The 23,988-nt window shown below is 36.4% G+C and overlaps 1 protein-coding gene across 1 annotated transcript in view; it reads right to left on the reverse strand.

Annotated features, from left to right (window-relative positions):
- VGLL2 (vestigial like family member 2) overlaps window positions 1-23,988 on the reverse strand; it is a 32,828-nt gene that overhangs the window by 3,727 nt on the left and 5,113 nt on the right. The gene's annotated exons all lie outside the window — the stretch shown is intronic.

The following is a 23,988-nucleotide window of genomic DNA, read 5'->3' on the forward strand; positions in this document are numbered from 1 at the left end:
TGCTTTCCAGATCAATGACTACTGAACTGGAGTCACTAATAATCTCAGTCCCTTTATGAAGAACATCACCTCTCATGTGAAATTCGACATCATTTTCTCAAATCCTTACACACTGAAAAAGGGAGTACCTAACCAACCAAGTAGGTTAGTCAGTTGATTTACACTGAAATCTGAAAGGTAATTTCCTACATGCAGGTGTATGTCTTTGTGTTTTTAAAAGGAATATGATTCACTTTACTACCCCACAGAAAATAATCCTGAACATTTAAGAGTAGAATTCATACAGTAAAACACTTGGATACACCAGAGCATACACAGAGCAGAAAGTTAGCTGTCCTCAAATCATTGTCAGCTTCTAATAAATGGTGTTTCACTTTCTCTTCCTCAGCATTCATACTTTTAAATGCTCTTTTGTCTTTTATCTCTCTTCATAAAAATAGAATATATGACAATAAAATCTTTTCCCCTAGACCTTCTAAAATATGTAAGAAGAAAACTCTGTTGCTAGCTTGAACTAAATAAAGTAAAACAGCATGACCAACCAGTGTCTCATTATTCTGAGGACAACCTTTTTGCTGTTTTGACTTTCCACACTAATTAAGAGATTTGGATTAGACCTGGAGCTTGGACAGACTTTCACAAGTCCTCAGAGTAACTCTTAGCAAACTTTGATTCATAGGCCCCAGAGTGCATGACATCGTATGAAAAGATCCACAAAGTACATCAGTTAACCAAGAAGAATAACAATTCTTGACCTTTTCTAGATAGCTGTCATAAGGATTACGGATATAAGATGAGACCATTAAGAATGTATAAAAATGAAAATTCCACTAAGAACGAAATTATTCTCTGTACTATAAAAGTAATGAAAGCTTTGATCTTTCTCTAACTTGATCCCAGAGCATACTTCTCCTAGTCTTAAGTCCATTTTCCTCTCAAGTTGTAGGAGCTGAAACAAAGAAGAGGAAGGAATAGGAAAAGGAGAAAATTAAAAACCATGCCCCTGAAGCATACCATCACCTCCTCTAAGCACAAGTAAACTATAAAATGTATTGAGCCAATTATATCATTTACTCTCTTATCAAGGAACAGGCAAAAGGCTATAATTCTAATTTATTCCTTGAAGTCTATCAAAGATTGTCTTTATGTTTGATTTTTGAATAAAATTAAGCAGGAGTAGAAGCTAAAGTCTGGGATTGTGATGCCTTCCGTTTTGGTTTTCTTGTTCAATATTACTTTGGCTATTCAAGGGTTTTTGTGGTTCCATACGAATTTTAAGATAGTTTGTTCTAGCTTTGAGAAGAATGCTGGTGCAACTTTGATGGGTATTGCATTGAATGTGTAAATTGCTTTGTGTAATAATGACATTTTAACAATGCTTATTCTTCTGATCCATAAGCACGAAATGTTTTTCCATTTCTTTGTATCTTTTTCAATTTCCCTCATAAGTCTTCTCTAGTTTTCTGCATACAGGTCTTTTACATCTTTGGTTAGATTTATTCATAGGTATTTTATGGTTTTTCATGCAATTGTGAATGGGATCAGTCTTTTGATTTCTCTTTCCATTGCTTCATTTTTGGTGTATAAGAATGCAACCGATTTCTGTACATTGATTTTGTACCCTGCAACATTACTGAATTCATTGATCAATTCTAGAAGGATTCTGGTGGAGCTGATTGGGTTTTCCATGTAGAGTATCATGTCATCTGTGAAAAGTGAAAGTTTGACTTCTTCTTTGCCGATTCTGGTGCCTTTTATTTCCTTTTGTTGTCTTATTGCTGATGCTACAAAGCTTTCATCATCAAGACAGTATGGTATTGGCACAAAAACAGACACATGGACCAATGGAATAGAATAGAGAGCCCAGAACTGGACCCACAGGTGTATGGCCAATTAATCTTCGACAAAACAGGAAAGAGTATCCAATGGATAAAAGACAGCGTCCTCAACAGGTGGTGTTGGGAGAGCTGGACAGCAACATGTAGAAGAATGAAATTAGACCACTTTCTTACACCATTCACAAAAATAATCTCAAAACGGATAAAGGACCTGAATGTGAGACAGAAAACCATAAAAACCCTAGCGGAGAAAGTAGGAAGCAGCCTCCTTGACCTCAATCACAGCAATTTCCTCCTCAACACATCCCCAAAGGCAAGGGAATCAAGAACAAAAATGAACTATTGGGGCCTCATCAAGATCAAAAGCTTCTGCACTGCAAAGGAAACAATCAAAAAATTTAATAGGCAACTAACAAAATGAGAAAAGATAGTGGCAAATGGCATATCAGATAAAGGGTTAGTATCCAAAATCTACAAGGAACTCACTAAACTACATACCCAAAAAAGCGAATCATCCAGTGAAGAAATGGGCAGAAGACATAAACAGACACTTCTCCAAAGTAGACATCAGGTGACCTACAGGCACATGAAACAATGCTCAGCATCACTCATCATCAGGGAAACACAAATCAAAACCACACTGAGATACCACCTCACACCAATCAGAGTGGCTAAAATGAATAAATCAAGAGACTCTAGATGCTAGTGAGGATGTGGAGAAACAGGCACCCTCTTACACTGTTGGTGGGAATGTAAACTGGTGCAGCTGCTCTGGAAAACAGTATGGAGGTTCCTCAAAAAATTATCAATAGAACTCCCCTATGACCCAGCAATAGCACTGCTGGGAATCTACCCAAGGATACAGAAATGCAGATACATTGGAGCACATATACCCCAATGTTCATAGTGGCACTTTCTACAATAGCCAAATCTGGAAAGAGCCTAAATGTCCATCACCTGATGAGTGGATCAAGAAGATGTGGTATATATACACAATGGAGTATTACATGGAAATGAGAAAGAATGAAATATGGCCATTTGTAGCAAAGTGGATGGACCTTGAGGGCGTCATGCTTAGTGAAATAAGTCAGGCGGAGAAGAACAGATACCATATGTTTGCACTCATAGTTCTAACAGGAGAAACCTAACAGAGGACCATAGGGACGGGAAGGGGGAGAGAGAGCTGGGGAAGAGAGGGACACAAATCATGAGAGACTATTGAATACTGAAAATGAACCGAGGACTGAAGGGGGAGGGGGAGGTGGAGAAGGGGGTGATGGTCATGGAGTGGGGGCAGTTGTGGGGAGAAGCACTGAGTGTTATATGGAAACCAATTTGACAATAAACTATTTAAAAAATTAAGCAGGAGTTCTAGAGTAATGTATGATCAATATCATTCCAAATGCACATACTTAAAAAGGAAGAAAAAGCATTCTAGCATTCAATGTGCCTTTAATGCAAATCACAGTGGGAATGAAAATTTTTAAATGTAATTCCCAACACCAGCTTCTATATTACATAGAGCAGTGGTTCTCAAAAACTTTATCATGCATCTGAATCACAGAGAAGGGTAGTAAAAACAGATCCCAGGTCCCACCTCCAGAGCTTCTGAGTCAATAGGCTTGAGAATTTGCATTTCCAATAAGTTACTAGATGCTGTTGATGCTGCTAGACTGGGGACCATACTTTTAATATCATGCTATAGAGGAATTAAGAAAACAGGAAATATTAAAGGGCCTTTGGCTTCTGGCCAAAGAAATTTATTGATTACCTAGAGGAAGAAGTTTCAGAATAGACAGTCAATTCATTCAACATATATTTAGGTTCCCATTAGAGGCCAGGAACTGTTCTAGTAACTGGAGATACAGTGGTAAACAAAACTGTCAAGATCCCTGGAGGAGATGCATGGTAAGCGGGTAGTCGAGTGGTATAAAGAAAAATAAAGTAAAATAAATGGGTGAAAATCATGGAGGCAAGTTACTGTTTGGGAAGAACCTCTTTGTGTAGAGACTTGGATTAAGTAGGGAAGGAAGCTGTGGTAAGGAAGACTGCAAAAACATTCTAGGCAGAGGAAGAACAAAGTTCAAATACAATGTGTTCTGCTATTGTTGCTACATGTTTCACAACCAACCTTCACTGAACAAAGAAATTCAATGTCAATGTAGAATATTAGCCTGTTATTAAAAGAAAAATGTCATGTGAACATTATTTAACCAAATGCCAGAGCTATCAGTATGATATATACAGAAAATGGTGAAATTTTTCTAAATTGAATGGAAAGGATCTCAACATTTGATGCTAGAATGGCTAAACGTTTAAGATAGATGAAAATACAGCACAAAAACAGACACGCAGCTCAATGGAACAGTATAAAGAACCCTGAAATGGACCCACAAATGTATAACGAACTAATCTTTGACAAAGCAGTAAAGAATATCCAATGGAATAAAGACAGTCTGTTCAACAAGTCATGTTGGGAAAACTGGACAGCAACAAGCAGACAAATGAAACTGGACCCCTTTCTTAGACCACACACAAAAATAAACTCAAAATAGATGAAAGACCGAAGTGTAAGATAGAAAGGTATCAAAATCCTTGAGAAGAAAGCAGGCAAAACCCTCTTTGACCTTGGCCACAGCAACTTCTTACTCAACACATCTCCAGAGGCAAGGGAAACAAAAGCAAAATTGGACTATTGGGACCTCATCAAAATAAAATTTTCTGCATAGTGAAGGAAACAATCATCAAAACTAAAAGAGAACCAATGGAATGGGAGAAGATATTTGCAAATGACATAGCAGATAAAAGGTTAGTATCCAACCTTTATAAAGAATTTACCAAACTCAACATCCAAAAAACAAATAATCCAGTGAAGAAATGGGCAAAAGACATGAATAGACACTTCTCCAACTAACACATGAAAAAAATGCTCCACATCACTCATCATCAGGGAAATATAAATCAAAACCTCAATAAGATACCACCTCACATCCATCAAAATGGCTAACATTAACAACTCAGCCAACAACAGATGTTGGTGAGGATGCGGAGAAAGAGGATCTTTTACACCACTGGTGGGAATGCAAACTGGTGCAGCCACTCTGGAAAACAGTATGGAGATTCCTCAAAAAATTAAAAATACAACTATTCTACAACCAAGCAACTGCACTACTGGTATTTATCCAAGGGATACAGGTATGCTGTTTCGAAGGGGCACATGGATGACTGGATAAAAAAAGATGTGATATATATATATATATGTGTATATATATATAATGGAGTATTATTCAGCAATCAAAAAGAATAAAATCTTGCCTTTGCAACTACATGGATAGAACTAGAGGGTATTAGGCTAAATGAAATTAGTCAGAGAAAGACAAACATCATATGACTTCACTCATATGAGTGAGCACTTTAAGACATAGAACAGATGAACCTAAGGGAAGGGAAGCAAAAATAATATAAAAACAGGGAGGGGGACAAAACTTAAGAGACTCTCAAATATGGAGACAAACTGAGGGTTACTGGAGGTGTTGGGGGGATGGGCTAAATGGGTAAGAGGCTGTTGCACCATATTCTAACTAACTTGGATATAAATTTAAAAAAATAAACATTGAGAGACTATTGAATACTGAAAACGAACTGAGGTTTGAAGGGAAAGGGGGAGGGGGAAAAGAGGTGGTGGTAATGGAGGAGGGCACTTGTGGGGAAGAGCACTGGGTGTTATGTGGAAACCAATTTGACAATAAACTATTTTAAAAAATAAATAAAATAAAATAAATAAACATTTAAAAAACTTAAGCTGTTAATATCTTTAAAAAAGATGAAGTAATAAAGCAATGGATCACTGTCTACTGTGAAGACTTCAGCATGGGATGAACTTAATGAGTAATAAAATGAAAAATATATATATAGATAAAATTTGAAAAAGCAGGTGTTACTCCATTAAACTATAGTGTACCAAAGATAAAGCCACACTGAAAAGTTAATGTTGATTTTTATGTACTGTTGGACTATTAGAGAAGAAAATAAGAATATAACAATGAATTAACGTTTCCTTGGCTTTACACCTAATGTAAACATTAAAGAGCTGTCTTTTTTTGTAAAGATTTTGACTACATGAAGAATGAAACAATAACTTTAAATTTTAGACATTAATTTTAAAAGTTAGAGAAAGGAAGCCAAATACTAATGATGCTAATGTTGGAAAGAAAAAGGCGTACAACCCAGTTTTAGCTGAAAACCAGAAAGGACTCTTTTTGCCAAGTACACTGCATTCTTTGAATTTGTTACTAAGAGACACAGCTTCAACTGTGCAGACAGTAATGGCTTTTGTGGAACAATTTAACAATTATAAACAACATATTCTGGATCCACTCAAAATAGAACATCTTGATGAAACATACCAAATGTGACTTTAAAACTACTCTTGGACACACGACAGGAATCCTGGCTAAATGTTGTCAAAGCAATTAAATTTAATTTAGTCAAGATATGAGATGCAGACTGAGAATTAAGCCAAACCACAAAAGATCCTCAAAGAGTGAATCAGGGACATTGGCAGGAAATGAAATTAATTTTGAACTTGCAGCAGCCACAGCTATTGGTATGAACTGTTGCTTGCTGTTAATAATGCTGGCAAAATTTACCAAAATAAAACCAAACAAAACAAAAAACATAACTTTAGCAGTTTCACTTTGTAAAGAATTTTTTTAACTTTTTAAAAATGTAAAGGTAAGTTAAATACATACATGTAATATGCTACAAAAGATACATTCCCGTAGAGCATAAGGAAATTAAAACATGAAGGAAAAGTTCACATGACTACGAAGTTGATAATTCACAAATAAATAATTCTGAAAAGAATTTCCATTCATTCTATTTCCTGGCAACTGTAATTCAGGTTATAGTTGATCAATATACCACTTTTTTTTCCACTCGGAATATAATGATAGTAAAATTTTTGAAAGAAAAGAACTTAAATATTGTGTTTGATCTAGGTATTGCTTTTAAAGTTGATGAGCAATCATGATATAAATGATAGCAATTTATATGAAATTAAAAATATTTTAATATTTTCTATAATAATTCTCTCTCACATGCTAAACCATAACAAAACTTGAACCTGGTTTATAAAATTCATGGCTTGGGGCACCTAGGTCAGTTAAGTGGATGACTCTTGGTCTTGGCTCAGGTCATGACCTCATGGCTTTGTGGGTTCGAGCCCCACTGCCTGTGTAGAGCCTCCTTGGGATTTTCCCTCCCTCTCTTTCTGCCCCTCCCCCATTCATGCTGTCTCTGACTCTCTCAAAAATGAAAAAATGAATATAATAAAATAAAAAAATAAAATAAAATCCATGGTTCATTTCAAATCTAATTATTCCTTTAAGAAACTTATTGACAATTCCAGTAAATACATATTAAGAGTCTACTATGGGTTCTCCACTGTGCTCAGTTCTGGGATAAGAGTGTCCAGCAAAATGAGACATTGTCCCCCCTCATGGAGCCTAAAGGCAAGTAGAAAGCATAGAAATTGATGAAATACTCACACCACTGAATATATTATTGCAACTTGAGTTCTGAGATAAAGTCATGCTTCCATGAAAAGAAGATCAGTGAACTTGAGAACATATGGAAAGGTTTGAAAAGACAATCTCAAGTCAGAATAGTATTCTTGAACTTAGGAGAGAAAGCAAAGAAAAGCACAGGAAAGAGTAAGACTCGGCACCATATCTGAAGGCAGCTCATATCTCTTCCCTAAAAGAGACCACTATGTGACTGGGAAATCACATGTCAGTTTTATTCATGTTTAAATTGCGGCTTACTTCCTGATCTTAAAAAAATGGACAGTAAAAAAGAAATATTTAAAAACCAAAAAAAAAAGAAAACCACACAAATATTCTTAAAAGTGAATGAATGAGCAAATTATGAATGAACTATTAACTCACATCACAGCTTGGGTGAATATCAAATGCTTTTGCTAAGTCAAAGAAGTCACACAAATGAGGCTACAAACTGCATGATTCCATTTCTGTGATATTCTAGAACAACTATAGCGACAGAAAAGGTATCAGTGGTTGCCAGAGTCTGGGGTTGGGAGGCATCTGGAGGTGACTACAAAGAAGTTTGAGAGGATTTTTTTTTTGAGTGATAAAACTTTTATATTTTGATGCGGTAGGGAATATGTTCTTACACGCATTCATCAAAATTCATATGACTATACACAGCAAAGGTAAACTTTTCTGAATGTGAGTTACACCTTAATTTAACATTTTTGTTTTATTTATTTTAAAGTTTATTTACTTTTCAAGAGAGAGACAGAGGGAGAGAGAGAATGAGTGGGGGAAAGGCAGAGAGAGAGGGAGAGAGAGAATTCCAAGCAAGAACCATGAGATCATGACCTGAGCCAAAATCAAGAGTCAGATGTTTAACTGACTGAAACACTGAGATGCCCCTAAAAATTTTAATGTACCCAAAGAAAAAGGAAAAGAAAGAAATTATAAAGAATCTTTGCAATGCTGAAGCTTGGTTGGTGATTTTTCTCCAACTTACTGCATTTTCCATTTTGGAGACACAACTCCCAGCCTGTGAAATTTAGTTAGATCATAACTGCAAGTCAGGAGTAAGTAGTTATCTTCAGACTCTCTTGACAAACCTCATCAGGTAGAATGGAAATGCAAATTCAAGGTAGGTCACTCTTGTGTGGTTCCCTCATTTATTCCACTCTATTTAGATTCTGAAGTGCACTTATGTGTCAGTTAACCCAGACTAGAAAGGCATCTCACTTGAAGGCTATCTTGTTGATATAGAAGTGGAATGTGCTCAGTAAATGTTTTGAAAGTCCTTGTTATGAAACTGAAGAACATAAATGAGCAGTTACTATAAGCAGTAACCTAATCTTTTGGCAGTCATAAAGGCGCTGGACTTTTACAATAAAGGTTTTATGGGAAATATGTCTGGAATTGGTTGCCATAATAATCCATTGGTAGAAATTGGTATGGTGACCCAATTTGACAACTGTCGGCTTCAACCATGCAATAGCTAAACAAAGAACACTTGTTCTCGAAGAAGATAATTATTCTCCATGCTCCCTGACTTTCAGGGGAAAATGTATTTGATTACCTATGCTAAAGTATATTTCCTGCCTTTTCCAACAGCTGAGGATCATAAGAGTTGAGGTACAATTATTTCCCCAAGTCTCTTTCCCAAATAACTTGTAAGTCTACCCACACTTCCCAGTAAGGAAATCACCAAATTTTAACAAGCAGATTTTTTCCCCCTCAAATTGCTGGATACTTTCCAAGACTACTAATCAGTTAAGAAATGGTGATTTAGGATCTCTCTTTTCTCCTGTATCTAACTTTTACTAGACTCCATATACAATTAGTATTTTCCTATTTTCCTTGTATCTGACTTTGTTAGACTCTTTATACAAATGTGAACTACCCTATAGCCCAGATATGAATTGGTTCCATCCTAAAGAAGAATCCAGATAACAAAAACAAAAACAAAAAAAGGATAAGCAATACTAGATTTAACCCATTGAATATACTTTCTTTGCTGCTATAATTGCCCAAAAGTTGAATCTTTTAAAGATGAAAATTTTGGGGGCATCTGGGTGGCTCAGTCAGTTAAGTGTCTGACTTTGACTCAGGTCATGATCTCACGGTTCGTGGATTTGAGCCCTTCATTAGGCTCTGTGCTGAACGCTTGCTCAGAGCCTGGAGCCTCTTTCAGATTCTGTGTCTCCTCCTCTCTCTGCCTCTCCCTGCTCATGCTCTGTCTCACTCTATCTCTCAAAATAAATAAAATGTAAAAAAAATTTTTTTAAGATGAAAATTTTCAACTTCCTGTAAACAGACACATGCAATGTCTTTCTAAATGACTTTAGGAATAGGTTTGGCTGCTTTGGTATTGACATTTGCAAATAAAATCTGCTAGAATACAAAAGAAAAAACATCCTGAGTTCTTTATATGAGGCTAGCATAGTCTTGGTAACAAAACCAGCTAAACATAATATAAGACAGAAAATACAATTTTATTCTTGAACTTATATGAAAAATCCCAAACAAGATATTAGCAACCAAGTCCAAAGGACTATGAGACATCACAAACTTTGTTGATTAATATTAGGAAACCAATTAATGTAATTCATCACATTCACAGATTAAGGAGAAAATTTATATGGTCATCTTAATGACATCAATGTGAGAAAAAAAGTTGGCATCATTTACAAATGATATTATTGCTCACATAGAATATACCAAAAAATATATAAGAAAATTAGTATTGATAAGCAAATTTAGATATAAAAGCAACCAGCATACAATTATATCTCTCTTCACTAGCAAAAATAAACTAAAAAATGTAACAAGAAATATCATTAGGGGCGCTGGTGGCTCAGTTGGCTAAGCATCCTGCTCAGGTCATAATCTCAGGGTTAGTGGGTTGGAGCCCCGTGTCGGGCTCTGTGCTGACATCTAGCTCAGAGCCTGAAGACTCCTTCAGATTCTGTGTCTCCCTCTCTCTCTGACCCTCCCCTGCTCATGCTGTCTCTGTCTGTCTCTCAAAAATAAATTTTAAAAAATATTAAAAAAGAAATATCATTAAAATAAAAAAGGGGAGCACCTGTGTAGCTCAGTAGGTTGAGGGTCCAACTCTTGATTTCAGCTCAAGTCATGATCTCAGAGTTGTGGGATCATGTTCCACATGGGGCTCCTCACTGAGGGTGGGACCTGCTTAAGATTCTCTCTCCCTCTCCCCTACTCACTCTCTCTCTCTAAAACTGAATACATAAATAAAAATAAAAAAATACCATTAACAAGAGCAATAAGAAGTGTAAAGTGCTTAGGAATACATCTTGAAAGGCATTTACAAAGATCTAAATGAATAGAGAGTGATTTCATGTTCTTTTATAGGAAGACCCAAGAGCAAAAGGCTATTTATATGGTTATTCAAAAATCCAAAAATAGCCTGGCTACTCTAAAGATAAAGAAAATCATGTGGGAACATGCCTTACTGTATGTGAAGACTTACTATAAGGCATACTCATTAATGCTTATATACAATAAAGCATACTTGTTAATCCTCACATAGAAAAAGCATGCTCATATAAAATATATATTTTTTTATTTTTTTGTCTTTTATTTATTTTTGAGAGACAGAGAGAGACAGCACAAGCAGGGGAGGGTCAGAGAGAGAGGGAGACACAGAATCTGAAGCAGGCTCCAGCCTCTGAGCTAGCTGTCAGCACAGAGCCAAATGTGGGGCTCGAACCCACGAACTATGAGATCATGACCTGAGCCGAAGCCGGCCGCTTAACCGACTGAGCCACCCAGGTGCCCCTAAAATACATTTTTAAACTTTGTATTTTGTATTGCAAAATGTGGTGTTTTCTGAGGTGCCTGGGCAGCTAACTTGGTTGAGCGTCTGAGTCTGGATTTTGGCTCAGGTCATGATCTCATGGTTCAGGGCCTGCTTGGGATTATCTCTCTCCCTCTCTCTCTGGTCCTCCTCTACTCACATGCTCATAAATAAATAAATAAAATACTATGGTAGTTTCAAAGGAATAAATAATTTAACAAAAGAGAAATACCAGAAATGAAATCATGCATATATAAAAACTTGATCCTTGTCAGACACCAGGTTGGAAAGGAAAGAGTAGACAATTCAGGAAATATTTCTGGGACAACAGATTATCTATATGGAAAAATATGAATTAAAATTCCAACCTCACACTCTAAAAACTACTAAAAAGTGAAAATGTATATCAAATTCCAACACACACATAACATATTGACCAAGGTAAGAATCAGCAAGACCAGGCACTGGCAAAAATGTTTAGAGGTAGGAACTTTCTTATTTCTTGTTAGTGAGAGTATAAATGATACAATCATTTAAAAGCATTATGGCATTCCTTGGTAAAGCTGAACATGCATAAACCACATGACTAGTTATTTCATTTCCAAGTATATACTGTGGAAGAATTCTTTTTTGTTTTTAAGAGAGAGAGAGGGAGTGCAAGTGGGAGAGGGGTAGAAGCAGAGGGAGAGAGAGAATCTCAAGCAGGCCGCACATCCAGTGCAGAGTCGGCCATGGCTCAATCCCCCCACTGTGAGATCATGATTGGAGCTGAAATCAAGAGACGGATCCTTATCCAACTGAGCCACCCAGGTGCCCCTGTAGAGAAATATTATTATATAGCAATGTATACAACAGGAAATGAATGGACTATGGCTTTATATATCAATATGGATGAGCCGCAAAATCATAAATTTGAGTAAAAGAGGCAGGTCACAGAAGAACACATGCAGAATGAATCAATTTCCATGCAGTTCACAAACAGATGAAGCTAAACAACGTATTGCTTAAAAATACCCATCACAAATGTCAAAAGGAGGGGAAATAGACAAAGAAATACTTTATTTAAAAAATCATATACTTTCCTCACTCTGTTAAATCTCTATATTTTATAACCCGTTCTTCACCTCAGTGGTCTCGGGACTTAGGTTAGGAACTGTACATTATCCCATGGGACTTTTACATAATGTTATTATCGTTTACAAAATGTAAGGATATCTGGTTCAAAATAAACCTAGGAAAAGTGGCATTTAGAACGCCCGAAAGACATGTAGCCTCGAACTTCATGTAGCAGATGCAATTTATAAATGTCCAGTTTCTTACTGTCAGACTCTGATGAAGGCATACTTGTTACATCTAAAAAAATAAATAAATACAGGGGCACCTGGTGTCCGACTTCAGCTCAGGTCATGCTCTCATAGCTTGTGGGTTCGAGTCCCATGTCAGGTTCTGTCAGCACAGAGCCTGGAGCCTGCTTCAGATTCTGTGTCTCCCTCTCTCTCTCTGCCCCTCCCCTGCTTGCATTCTGTGTGTTTCTTGTTCTCAAAAATAAATAAAACACTTAAAATTTTTAAAAACAATAAATACAAAGAATGTTTCTGAGGTAAACCTGGTTAAGATAAATCTGGTTAGCACCGCCAAGCTATTTGTGCAAGCCCCTGCTTAATCAAGATATAAAATATTAGTAAATGTTTAAGCCCCAAGCCCTGATAAATACTGGAACATTATACAACCAATGAGGTCTTAACTGAGCATTTATGTAGCAATTCCCTAGACAAAACGAATACCTACAGTAAATCCTTCTTGTGACTCAGAGTGAGAAACAATGCTTGCCCATTTTTTGAGAAGTGGTCATGGAACCAGTAATGAGCATGAGCACTGGCTCTCCTTTTTTTGGCTCTGTGATCTCAGGATTACTGAACTCCCAAACATCAGCTCCCTAGCACATAAAGGGAATGTAATAACATGGCAGTTAGTAAGATTGGGTAAAATATATGTGAAGTGCCAATTAAATACTCAAAAATGTAATCTATTATTAATGCAATTATTAAAATACTGTATCAGCAGCACTGAAATTAATCTGGAGCCCTTACAACTTAGAATGCCCAAAAGACATTTTTGGTGCTGTTTAAGTTTTTCTTACATGAGCTTATTGGCCTAAACATTTTTCTTACATAAGCTCACTGGCCTAAAAATTCTTTATGCAAAGAAAATGAAGGTACAAATTAGTTTGTTAATTAACAGGAAAATTGAACAATTTCTTTTGCTTTTCATACAATTTGTATGTTCAGATATAGCTTTAAGTGGTAGGGCATGAGTTTTCAGAAACTCCAAGGAACAGATACCTATTATTCATCTCTCAGAAAGCATTTCAAACCATAATCAATACTTAAGAGAAAAAATTGTCCAATCTTAAGGAAGCATCCAAAACTTGCCTTTAAAGGTATATAATAATCTTTTCATATACTTTTCTGTTGTAAAATATTTCAAAAGAAAGAAAAAGAGAAAAACATAATACAACACTCACTCCCCCGCCCTATCAAATTTTACCATTTCCCTCAGGTTATTTTAAATCATAGAAATCCCCTGTGCACCTCTCCTTATTCCCATTTCCCTCCCTTCCCAGTAGCAGCTTTATCCTAAAATTGATACTTACTTTTGTGGTTTTCAAGTGTATAGTCATATATATGTACCCATAAAAACATACAGCATTGTTGCACAGGTTTTCAAGCTCGATAGGAATAATATCATCCCATTTTGGCAACCATCTCTTATTTACCGTAAATGCTGTTAGATTTAACCAGGTTGATACTTATAAGTCATCAGCTCTATCTGCTGTAGAATATTTCATTGTATTAATGTATCACAATTCATTTATTCTTTTCACTTTTATAAGTTTGTTTGCTTTTTATTTTACCTTGTTTTGTTTGAGGGTTTTTGGGGGGTTATGTTTTGTTTCACTTTTGCTATTTCAAAATACAGGAATACCTCATTTCATTGAACTTCATTCTACCGTGCTTCACAGATACTTAATTTTTTTTTTTTGCACATTGAAGGTTTGTGGCACCTTTGCATCAAGCAAGTCTATCGGCGCCATTTTTCTAGCTTCATTGCCCACTTCATGTCTTATGTCATATTTTGGTAATTCTCACAGTATTTCAAATTTTTCATTATTATTATATTTGTTATGGTGATCTGTGATCAGTGATCTCTGATGTCACTACAGTAACTGTTCAGGAGTACCACAAACCACGCCTATATAGGATGGTGAACTTAATATATGTTGTATGTATTGACTGTTCCATCAACTGGTTGTTCTCTTGTCTCTCTCCCTCTCCTTGGGCCTCCCTATTCCCTGAGACACAGCAATACTGAAATTCAGTCAGTTAACAGTCCTAAGTCTTTAAATATAATAGCCTCTAAGTGTTCAAATGAAAGGAAGAGCCACACATCTCTCAATTTAAGTCAAAAGCTAGAAATGATTAAGTTTAGTGAGGAAGGCATGTTGAAAGCCAAGATAGGCCAAAAGCTAGATTTCTTGTGCCAAACAGCCACATTGTTAGTGGAAAGGAAAAGTTCTTGAAGGAAATTAAAAGTGCTACCCCAGTGAACACATGAATGATAAAAAAAAAAAAAAGAAAAGGAAAAGGAAAAGAAAGGAAAGGAAAAGGAAAAGGAAAAGAGGAAAGGAAAGGAAAGGAAAGGAAAGGGAAGGGAAGGGAAGGGAAGGGAAGGGAAGGGAAGGGAAGGGAAGGGAAGGGAAGGGAAGGGAAGAAGGAAAGGAAAGGAAAGGAAAGGAAAGGAAAGGAAAGGAAAGGAAAGGAAAGGAAAGGAAAGGAAAGGAAAGGAAAGGAAAGGAAAGGAAAGGAAAGGAAAGGAAAGGAACCTTATTGCTGATGTGAAGAAAATTTCAGGGGGCTGAATAGCAGATCAAACTAACCACAACATTCTTTTAATCCACAGCCTAATCTAAGCAAGGCCTTAATTCTCTTCAATTCTATGAAGGCTGAGAGAGGGGAGGAAGCTGCAGAAAAAATATTTGAAGTGAGCAGATGTTGGTTCCTGAGATTTAAGGGAAGAAGCCATCTCTATAACAGACTAGTACAAGGTAAAGCAGCCAGTGCTAACAACATGCTGCAGCAAGTTACCCAGAAGACCTAGCCAAGATCACTAACAAAGGTGACTGCACTAAACAACAGATCTTCAGTGTAGACAAAACAACTCTGAATTGAAAGAAGATGCCAGCTGGGAATTTCATAGCTAGAGAGGAGAAGTCAATTCCTGGTCTCACAGCTTCAAAGGACAGGCTGACTCTCTTGTTAGAGGATATTGCAGCTGGTGACTTGAATGCTCACTTACATTCTAAAAATCTTAGGACCCTCAAGAATTTTACTGAATCTACTCTGCCTGCACTTTATAAATAGAATAACAAGGCCTAGAAAATAGTACGTCTGTTTACAACCTAGTTTGCTGAATATTTTAAGCCCACTGTTGAGAACTACTGCCCAGAAGAAAAAGATTCCTTTCAAAATATTATTGCTCATTGACAATGTATCTGGTAGCCCAAAAGCTCTGAAGGAGATGTACAATGAGATCAGGTTGTTTTCATGCCTGCTAATACAGTATTCATTTTGCAGCCCATGGATCAGAGTAATTGCAAATTTCACATCTTATTATTTAAGATATACATTTCACAAGGCTATAGCTGCCATTGATAGTGATTTTTCTGATGGATCTGGGCAAAACTAATTGAGAACAGTCTGGAAAGCATTCATTATTCTAGATTCCATTAAGAAATTTTATGATTCATGGAAAAAGGGCAACATTCACAGGAGTTTGGAAGAAGTTGATTCCAACACTCATGGATAACATCGAGGGGTTCAAGACTTCAGTGGAGGAAGTCACTACAGAGGGAATGGAAATTGCAAAAGAACTAGAATTAGACGTTGAGCCTAAAAATGTGACTGAATTGCTGCAAGCTCATGACGCAACTTGAATGGATGAGGAGTTCCTTAAGAATGAGTAAAGAAAGTAGTTTCTTAAATGGAATCTACTCCTGGCAAAGATGTTGTGAAAATTGCTGAAATGACAACAAAGGATTTAGAATATTACAAGAACTTAGTTGATAAGGAAGCATCAGGATTTGAGAGGATTGACACCAATTTTGAAAAAAGTTCCACTGTGGGTAAGACATCATCAAACAGCATCTCAGGCTACAGAGAAACCATTTGTGAGAGAGAAGAGTTGATTGATGGGGCAGATTTCACTGTTGTCTTGTTTTAAGAAATTGCCACCCCAACCTCCAGCAACCACCAATGCTGATGAGTCAGCAGCCATCAACATGGAGACAAGACCATACATCAGTAAAAAGATTACAATTCACTGAAAGCTCAGATGATGGTTGCCATTTTTAACAAAGTATTTTTAATTTTTTTAATATTTACTCATTTTTGAAAGAGAGAAAGACAGAGTGCAAGCAAGCGAGGAGCAGAGAGAGAAGGAGACACAGAAACCAAAGCAGGCTCCAAGCTCTGAGCTGTCATACCAGCACAGAGCCCGTTGTGGGGCCAGAATCCACAAACCATGAGATCATGACCCAAGCCAAAGTCAGATGCTTAACTGACTGAACCACCCAGGAACCCCAATAATAAAGTATTTTTAATTGAGGTACGTACATTTTTAAGACACAATGCTACTAAAATTTAATAGACTATAGTGTAAACATAACTTTTATATGCACTGGGAAACCAAAAAATTCATTTGACTAGCTTTATTGCAAAAGTCGCTTTATTGTGGAACCCAGTCCACAATATCTCCAAAATATGCCTATAAATGTTTCAGAAACTTCCTGTAAGTACTTCCTTATGCTCACATACACGGAATTCCCTGGAGTATATATCTAGAAATGAAAAGTACTGGATTACAGGACATATGAATCTTCAAGATATACTACTATAGGCAGAGTTCTTTAAAAATTGACTATATTAATGTTATGTTCTCATCAAAAGAGTTAGAAGATTTCCTTTGTTTCAGATCTTTGCCAAGGTTTGGTTGTCAGGTTTAATAATTTTTTCCCAAAACGGTTGTAAAAGGTATCTTATTGGTGACTTTCATTATTCTGGTGACCATTTTTAATAAGGCTACACACATATCTTAAAGTTTCTAAGTATACAATCATATTGTTTATTTGGTCTCTTCCTTTCTGATTCTAATGCTATTTTCCCCTTTGTCTTATTAGATTGGATGGCATGACCAATAAAATGATTAGAAGTAATTATAGCAGGCATCCTTATCTTGTTCTAATATTTAGTGGAAAAGCTTCTTAAATGTATCCATTATGAATAATTTCTAGAGTATATTTTTGATGACTACCCTTAATCAAATTAAGGAAGTTCCCATCTATTTTTTTAATAATGTTTTTTTTCCATCTATTTTGATTTTTATAATGAATGAGGGTTAAAGCTCACTGAGTACATTTTTCTATATCCATGGAGATACAGGTCCTTTTATTTTTTTTGTCTTTTTATTTGCTAAGTGGTATGTTCCAATTAATAGATTTTCTTCATTTGAATTCCTAGGATAAGACCTTCCTAGCTGGTCACCATGTATCTTTTTCTAAGTGCTGCTGAAACCAAAATGCTAGTGTTCTATTTAGAATTTTTGCATCAATGTTTCCATAAATTACTGGTCAATGACTTTATTTTGTTGTTGTTCCTTAGTCCAGTTTTGGTACCAAGACCTTTAGTATTCTCTTAAGTGCTCTGGGAAGCAGAAAATTAGGTAAAACTTGCTTCAGATTCTATAGACAATATTATATGTTGCCTTTTGAATGAAACAATACAATTTTTAAATATATTTAATACAAGGTACTTTTAGATATCTACTCAATTTCACCCTCCCTTTTTTTCTTGCTAAGAGAATCTTAATTTTGTTGGAGGTTGAGATACATATGTGAGTATATAATATATATATACACACATACATACATTCACACATGCATGTATACATATATGCATATATACTATATTATATGCACATATGTACTAATATACATGTTTACAAATGTCACATATATGTATATATAAGTGTTCACTAAATAATAATGTATTTTAGTATATAAGCATTTACTCCCTTGCCGTCCCTAACACTTTTCCAGTTGCCTCCATCTGCCCCTCCCACCATCACATCTTAGTCTACCTCTTGTTCTTATGCACATATTTCAGAGCTCCTGCTCCACTGGGATGACAAAGATGACGTAAACCCAGACGTGGAGTCAGAAGGCCATTTAGCCCAGTCCAGGGTCATGAAGTTGTTTACCTGCCAAGCCAGGATGAGAGCTTTAATGAAGAGATAGCCAAGGGCATAAAGTCAACAGCCTTTTTTTTTTTTCAGCCTTCTTTGTAGCCCTGGGAGTCCTTGGTTTCATGTTGTGGGTCCAGCTCAGAACTTTTCATCCCATTCCCCTGCAGGAGCCAAGAGCCTGACTGCCAGCTTCCAGCCCAGAGCCCAACAAGCCCATGGCAACTGGCCCTGCTCACGGCTTTCGGGTTCTGTTTTATTTTTTGCCTTAGAATGTTTATCCTATTTGGGAGTCCAGTCAGTTTTTCTGGTTATTACAGTTTCTTTATTATTTCTATGGGCATGAAACTAAAGGGGTGAGTCTAATGGTAATCTTACTGTCATCTTTACAGGAAGTCATTTTCAAATATGCCTTAGGATAAACAAAGCACCGAAAGTCTTATGTATGCTATGACTCCTGACATAGTGTGGGTTATCGCTCATTTTCTTCCAGAAATCTATTTAAGCATTCACCTGTCCTGGGCAGAAGAATTTGCAGTACAAATCACCAAATAAGATGTTATGACTAATACTTCTAGTAAACTTATTTCCTCTATTAAAAAATGAAAAAGTTTCAAAACTCCAACTTTACAAACAAAAGAATGGTTATTTTTCTGTTTTCAGTCTCATGAAAGTTCAACTTTTATTTCCCAAGGAGCAGATACTGGATGTACACACACATGCACTGGGGTCCCCAGAAAGCAAGTGAAAGAGTAATTTTGCTTCCAATACTGTGTTCCAGAGACCTCAACTTCATTCACTCCATGCTTGAAAGACACAACTCCCTTTTGTATTACATTTCCCTAAAATTCTAAAAAGACCTCTGGCTAACTAGTTCTGTCCAACCTTTAAGATTAGGCCCTTGGGGCGCCTGGGTGGCTCAGTTGGTTAAGGATCCCACTTCAGCTCGGGTCATGATCTCATGGTTCATGGGTTCGAGCCCCGTGTCGGCTCTGTGCTGACAGCTAGCTCAGAGGCTGGAGCCTGCTTCGGATTCTGTGTCTCCCTCTCTCTCTCTCTCTGACCCTCCTCTGCCCACTCTGTCTCTCAAAAATAAATTTTAAAAATTAAAAAAAATTTAAAAAAAACGTTAGGCCCTTGTTTGGTAAGGACTTGGGAACACAAAACTATTCATTTTCCAGTAAAGTTTGTAATGTGCTATTTTTAAAGAAGGATCTTAGGTTGGAAATAACACTCATTGTGAAAAAGTTCATAAATATTGCACATTATTTTCAAATCAAATGTGAATCTGTTCTGATTTCAGAGTTCAGAGCCATAAACATCTTTAGATAGAGATTGTCTAGTCCAGTTCCCTTGCCATAAAGATGGACAGACTGAGGGCGGAAGGGGTGACAACGTTTTACACCATGGGTCAGAACCCAGGGTCTTGATGGACTGGATATCAGTCCATATAATATCATCAGGATGAGGCTGTATCGCTTTCACAGAGAAGTAAGGGCAAGGTCCCAGGAAATGTGGTCAATGGGCTGAGTTCCCAAAGTATGTGACCTTTAGAGCGAGAGGCACCCAGGAATTAAGCGTGCCACCTCATGTGCTTTAAAGGTGGCAGTCAGCGGCATGCCCTTCAGCCTTTCCCTCCCTTCTCAGGGCTGATGGTTCCCTCCAGTTCTCCAGCTACTTACCCACATCACTATTTGACAACTTGTGCTTTGAAATGTCTTCCTTTTGACACCTGCCTTCTAGTGAAATAACTCTCCATAGTTCTCAGGCTTACTACCAGAGGTAAAAAAAAAAAAAAAGAACCTTTGTTTCTCTTTGATTTGTTGGTATGGTTGCTTTAATTTAGCACTTTATTTTCAATGCATAAATACAGCCTTTTTTTCTAAATACAGTAACTGTTTAGTAGTAGAGTCATTACACTACATTATTGAAAGGCCGTTTTAATGCATTCATTACTAAAAATAATAACAGGCAGCGCCCTCATAAATCCAGGGGCAGAGCTATTGATGCATATTAAGGCTTCACATTTAGTTTGCTACTGAATATCGACAGAGAGAAAAAAAGCTACATGGTAAAAAACATGTGTTCATTTTTAACCATTGCAAAATCACTGTCTTCTTGAAATATTTACAAAACCAACAGATACTATTAAGGTCATGGCCATTTACTGAGCACACATACATTTGGAGAAAGAATTAGCCATGCTTAGAAGTATAGGCATTAATTTACTAATATGGGAAGAAGTTTCCTTGGTGAAAGCCCACTTTGAGACCTGAATTTTTCACTTTGATTTATTACATGATCATTAGCTGGTTCTCGTTCCAAATTATCTGGACAACTGCCAAATTCCCACTTTGATTCACTGAATGGCAATATTCTGCATGAGGCAGATCAAATAATATACTATTATTTAAATTTTACATTTAAATTTTTAAAAACTTAAAAAATTTTTAGGTAATGTTACAGGTTAGATTATTTTACAAATTGTTTAATTCATGAATCTTCTAAAGAAATATGAAAAAATAATAATATCAGCCAGTGAACTTTAATATCATAGTCAATAACTTGACTTTTACTTTAAAATATGATGTACAGGATTTATAGTATAGAGTTAAGACAAAAATAAACAATATAGTCTGCTTGGGACTCTGCGAGACTAAATGTCCTGATGCTTCATCAGACTTCACACCACATGTTGTACTTGAGTCATTGTTAAGCCTAATTTACTTATGTCATCATGAAATTTACTTAAAAGTCAGTCACGATGACCAAAGAAATCAAGATGGTCAATGCCAGTTGGTGTTAAACATTCTTCCGCATGTGCCAAGAGAAACTTCCTATGCGGGAATTTCTAAGAAGCTGCTTCAAGACCTCTTGAAGCATGTGACAGGACGTCACACTCACATGGATATCTTCACCTTCTGTCTGTTACTGCTGTGGTGTCCTTTTAATCCCTTTAGCATCCTGCTGAAATGAAGTTTATAAACAGAAGTTTGGGAATGGATCAACACCAATACTGTCAAATATCTAAGTCACCAGTTTAAATCCTTCAGTCTCCTTCCACCTTTTGAATCGGCAAATTCCCCAATGTCTCTGTATCTCACAAAAGGAGTTTCACAGATATGTTAGCTTCCGGGATAGCACCAGACTGTGTCTTTTTTTTCTTTCAAAATAAATTTTTTTTCACTACAACCAGAAATTAAAGGCAATTAGAGTGACTTTTCCAGCCAAATAAATATGAAAACTCCTCCCTATTATTAAGAAAAAAATTGATACAAGCTCTCTGATTTAACTCTTTGTGTCCAAGTAAATAGCAAAAAAAAAAAAAAAGTAAATTTCCTTCTTTCACTCTCTTGTAACAAATATAGCAAGCCAAAATATTACTCAAATACCTACTTCAAATCTCTTTTCTTGCCATTTGTATACTATCATTTTGAAAGCTTTGAATCATATGAAGTCATGTAATAATATCTTCACACTAACCATTTCATAGAGACTTATTAAAAAGAACTCATTTCTAAAAGCTGAATGTGGTAGTAAATGTATTTCTCAATCTTAGAACTGGCCATAAGCATCAATAAGAACTTAAGAGAAAAATAAATTCAGAAAGTTGTGATGATTTCACCTAAGCTAAAGTTGACTTCTATGTAACATGAAAGTAATCTTTAAAATATGAAAGAGGAAAAGTTTAACATTCTTATAATAATTAGATACATGTCAATAGTTACAGAGTAATCTCATCTACACATTAGAACAGACCATGGAGGTTTCTTGCTAGAAAACATGAAGAGTTACTCAAAGTGTGCATGAAAATCATTGAACTCTCTTTTTCTTGGATTTTCACTAAGTCACACTGGAATTCCTTCATTTAGCTTTTTAGTGAGGTTTCTGAGTACAGAAATTTCTTTTTTTTCGTAATTTTTTTGAAATAAGATCACAATTCAGATTCCCCATTATTTACCAGAGTACCATTGCTAAATAACACACTGTGCCCAAAAAACTTGACTTTTGCAGACATGTTTCCAACTAATATTATTAATACTTTGAATCCACAAAATCTTGTCAGCTACTCTCAAATTCCAAACACATCTCTGCTCTGTAAAACAGGCCAGGGTGGCTGTAGGGGACAAAAAAAAAAAATCTATGACATAACCATTGTGTTCATCTCCTTTGGTTGGCAGCATAAGGCAACATAAAATGCCAACACTCAATGACCCAAATAAATCATGGGTGAGGGAGGGCCTGGGTTGGCTGCAGGTCAGTTCTCCAAATTCATTCTATTCATACATCCTTCCTTTAAAGCTGCTTCTTTGCAGTTTTCAGAATAAGATGACACAGGTGGACAGAAAAATCCCGAAGGCATTGGGGAAATGATAAGCAACCCTTCTGAAGAGAAAATCAAGTATTTCATTGAGATGATATCTTGAAACATATATTCATTCACAGGTAACTTAACTTCACTTATTAACTTCGAGAATAAAGGCACCTTTTATTTTCACAATTCTAGATAGTGTTAAAATTGCACACTAGAATTGTACAAGGAATTACCTATTTCCATATGGCAAACTCCTTCCTCGCAGTTCAATATTTTGCCAAAAAGCTATCATAAAGTGGAATTCAGTTTTAAAAGAAGTTTTGATATTCCCTCTGCCCAATTCAGAGGTTTAAAGGTAATGAGATTGGATCTAATAGTAATAGCTGACCTTTCTGGAGATGTTAATACATTTGTCAGGAGACCCAAGTTCAGGGACATCTAACTGTCTGGCATAGGCTCTCCTATAATTACTGGGGGAAAGAGAAAGAGAGGAAGAAAGTGAGAGACTCCCCCCTCCCCTGTATCCCCCCCCCCCCCAGTTTCTGTACTTCAGTCCCACCCAAGGCTCTGAATCAAAACCTCACTTATCTGATGAGTTAATGTCCTGGTGGTTTAAATATCTGGGAGAGTAGAGGGGGTTAAATTTAGTTGTTTTACTTTCTACTTCAGCAAAGAAACAAGATACAATCTCATCTGACTGAGAAATACCACCTTTGTGTAAATAACAGCTTTCCAGATATACAGAAAAGACTGACCTTGCTCCAATCAGTGGGCATACCTTAAAAGAATAGACTCTTCATTTTTCTTCCTTTACCTTGGATTGGGGGGGGGGGATGCAACTGTTTTCATGCCTAAATTCAAACTGATGTTCATTGGCCCCAATTCCCTGGGTCCCCAGCAAGGACCCTTGCTTAGATTAAGCAAGGGTTTTAAAAACTGTTTTAAGTAAAAGGAGATTGAGAAATGTGAACAGAAGGCAGCCTTAAACGACTGGATTCACATTATCTTCATTTCCTTTGTTCAAAATGTGGGATATCACTGCTCCTGTAAACCTTTCCAAAAATAATACAGTTCGCTGGGCTTGCTGGATACGGGGAGGTTGTCGTTATTTTCTCCGAATTCATGGGAAATAAAAGTTCCTCTGGTACCATGGTCAGGATAAAGTAAAAATGTCAA

Source organism: Suricata suricatta, chromosome 7 (assembly GCF_006229205.1).
Source record: "Suricata suricatta isolate VVHF042 chromosome 7, meerkat_22Aug2017_6uvM2_HiC, whole genome shotgun sequence".
Lineage (NCBI taxonomy): Eukaryota > Metazoa > Chordata > Mammalia > Carnivora > Herpestidae > Suricata > Suricata suricatta.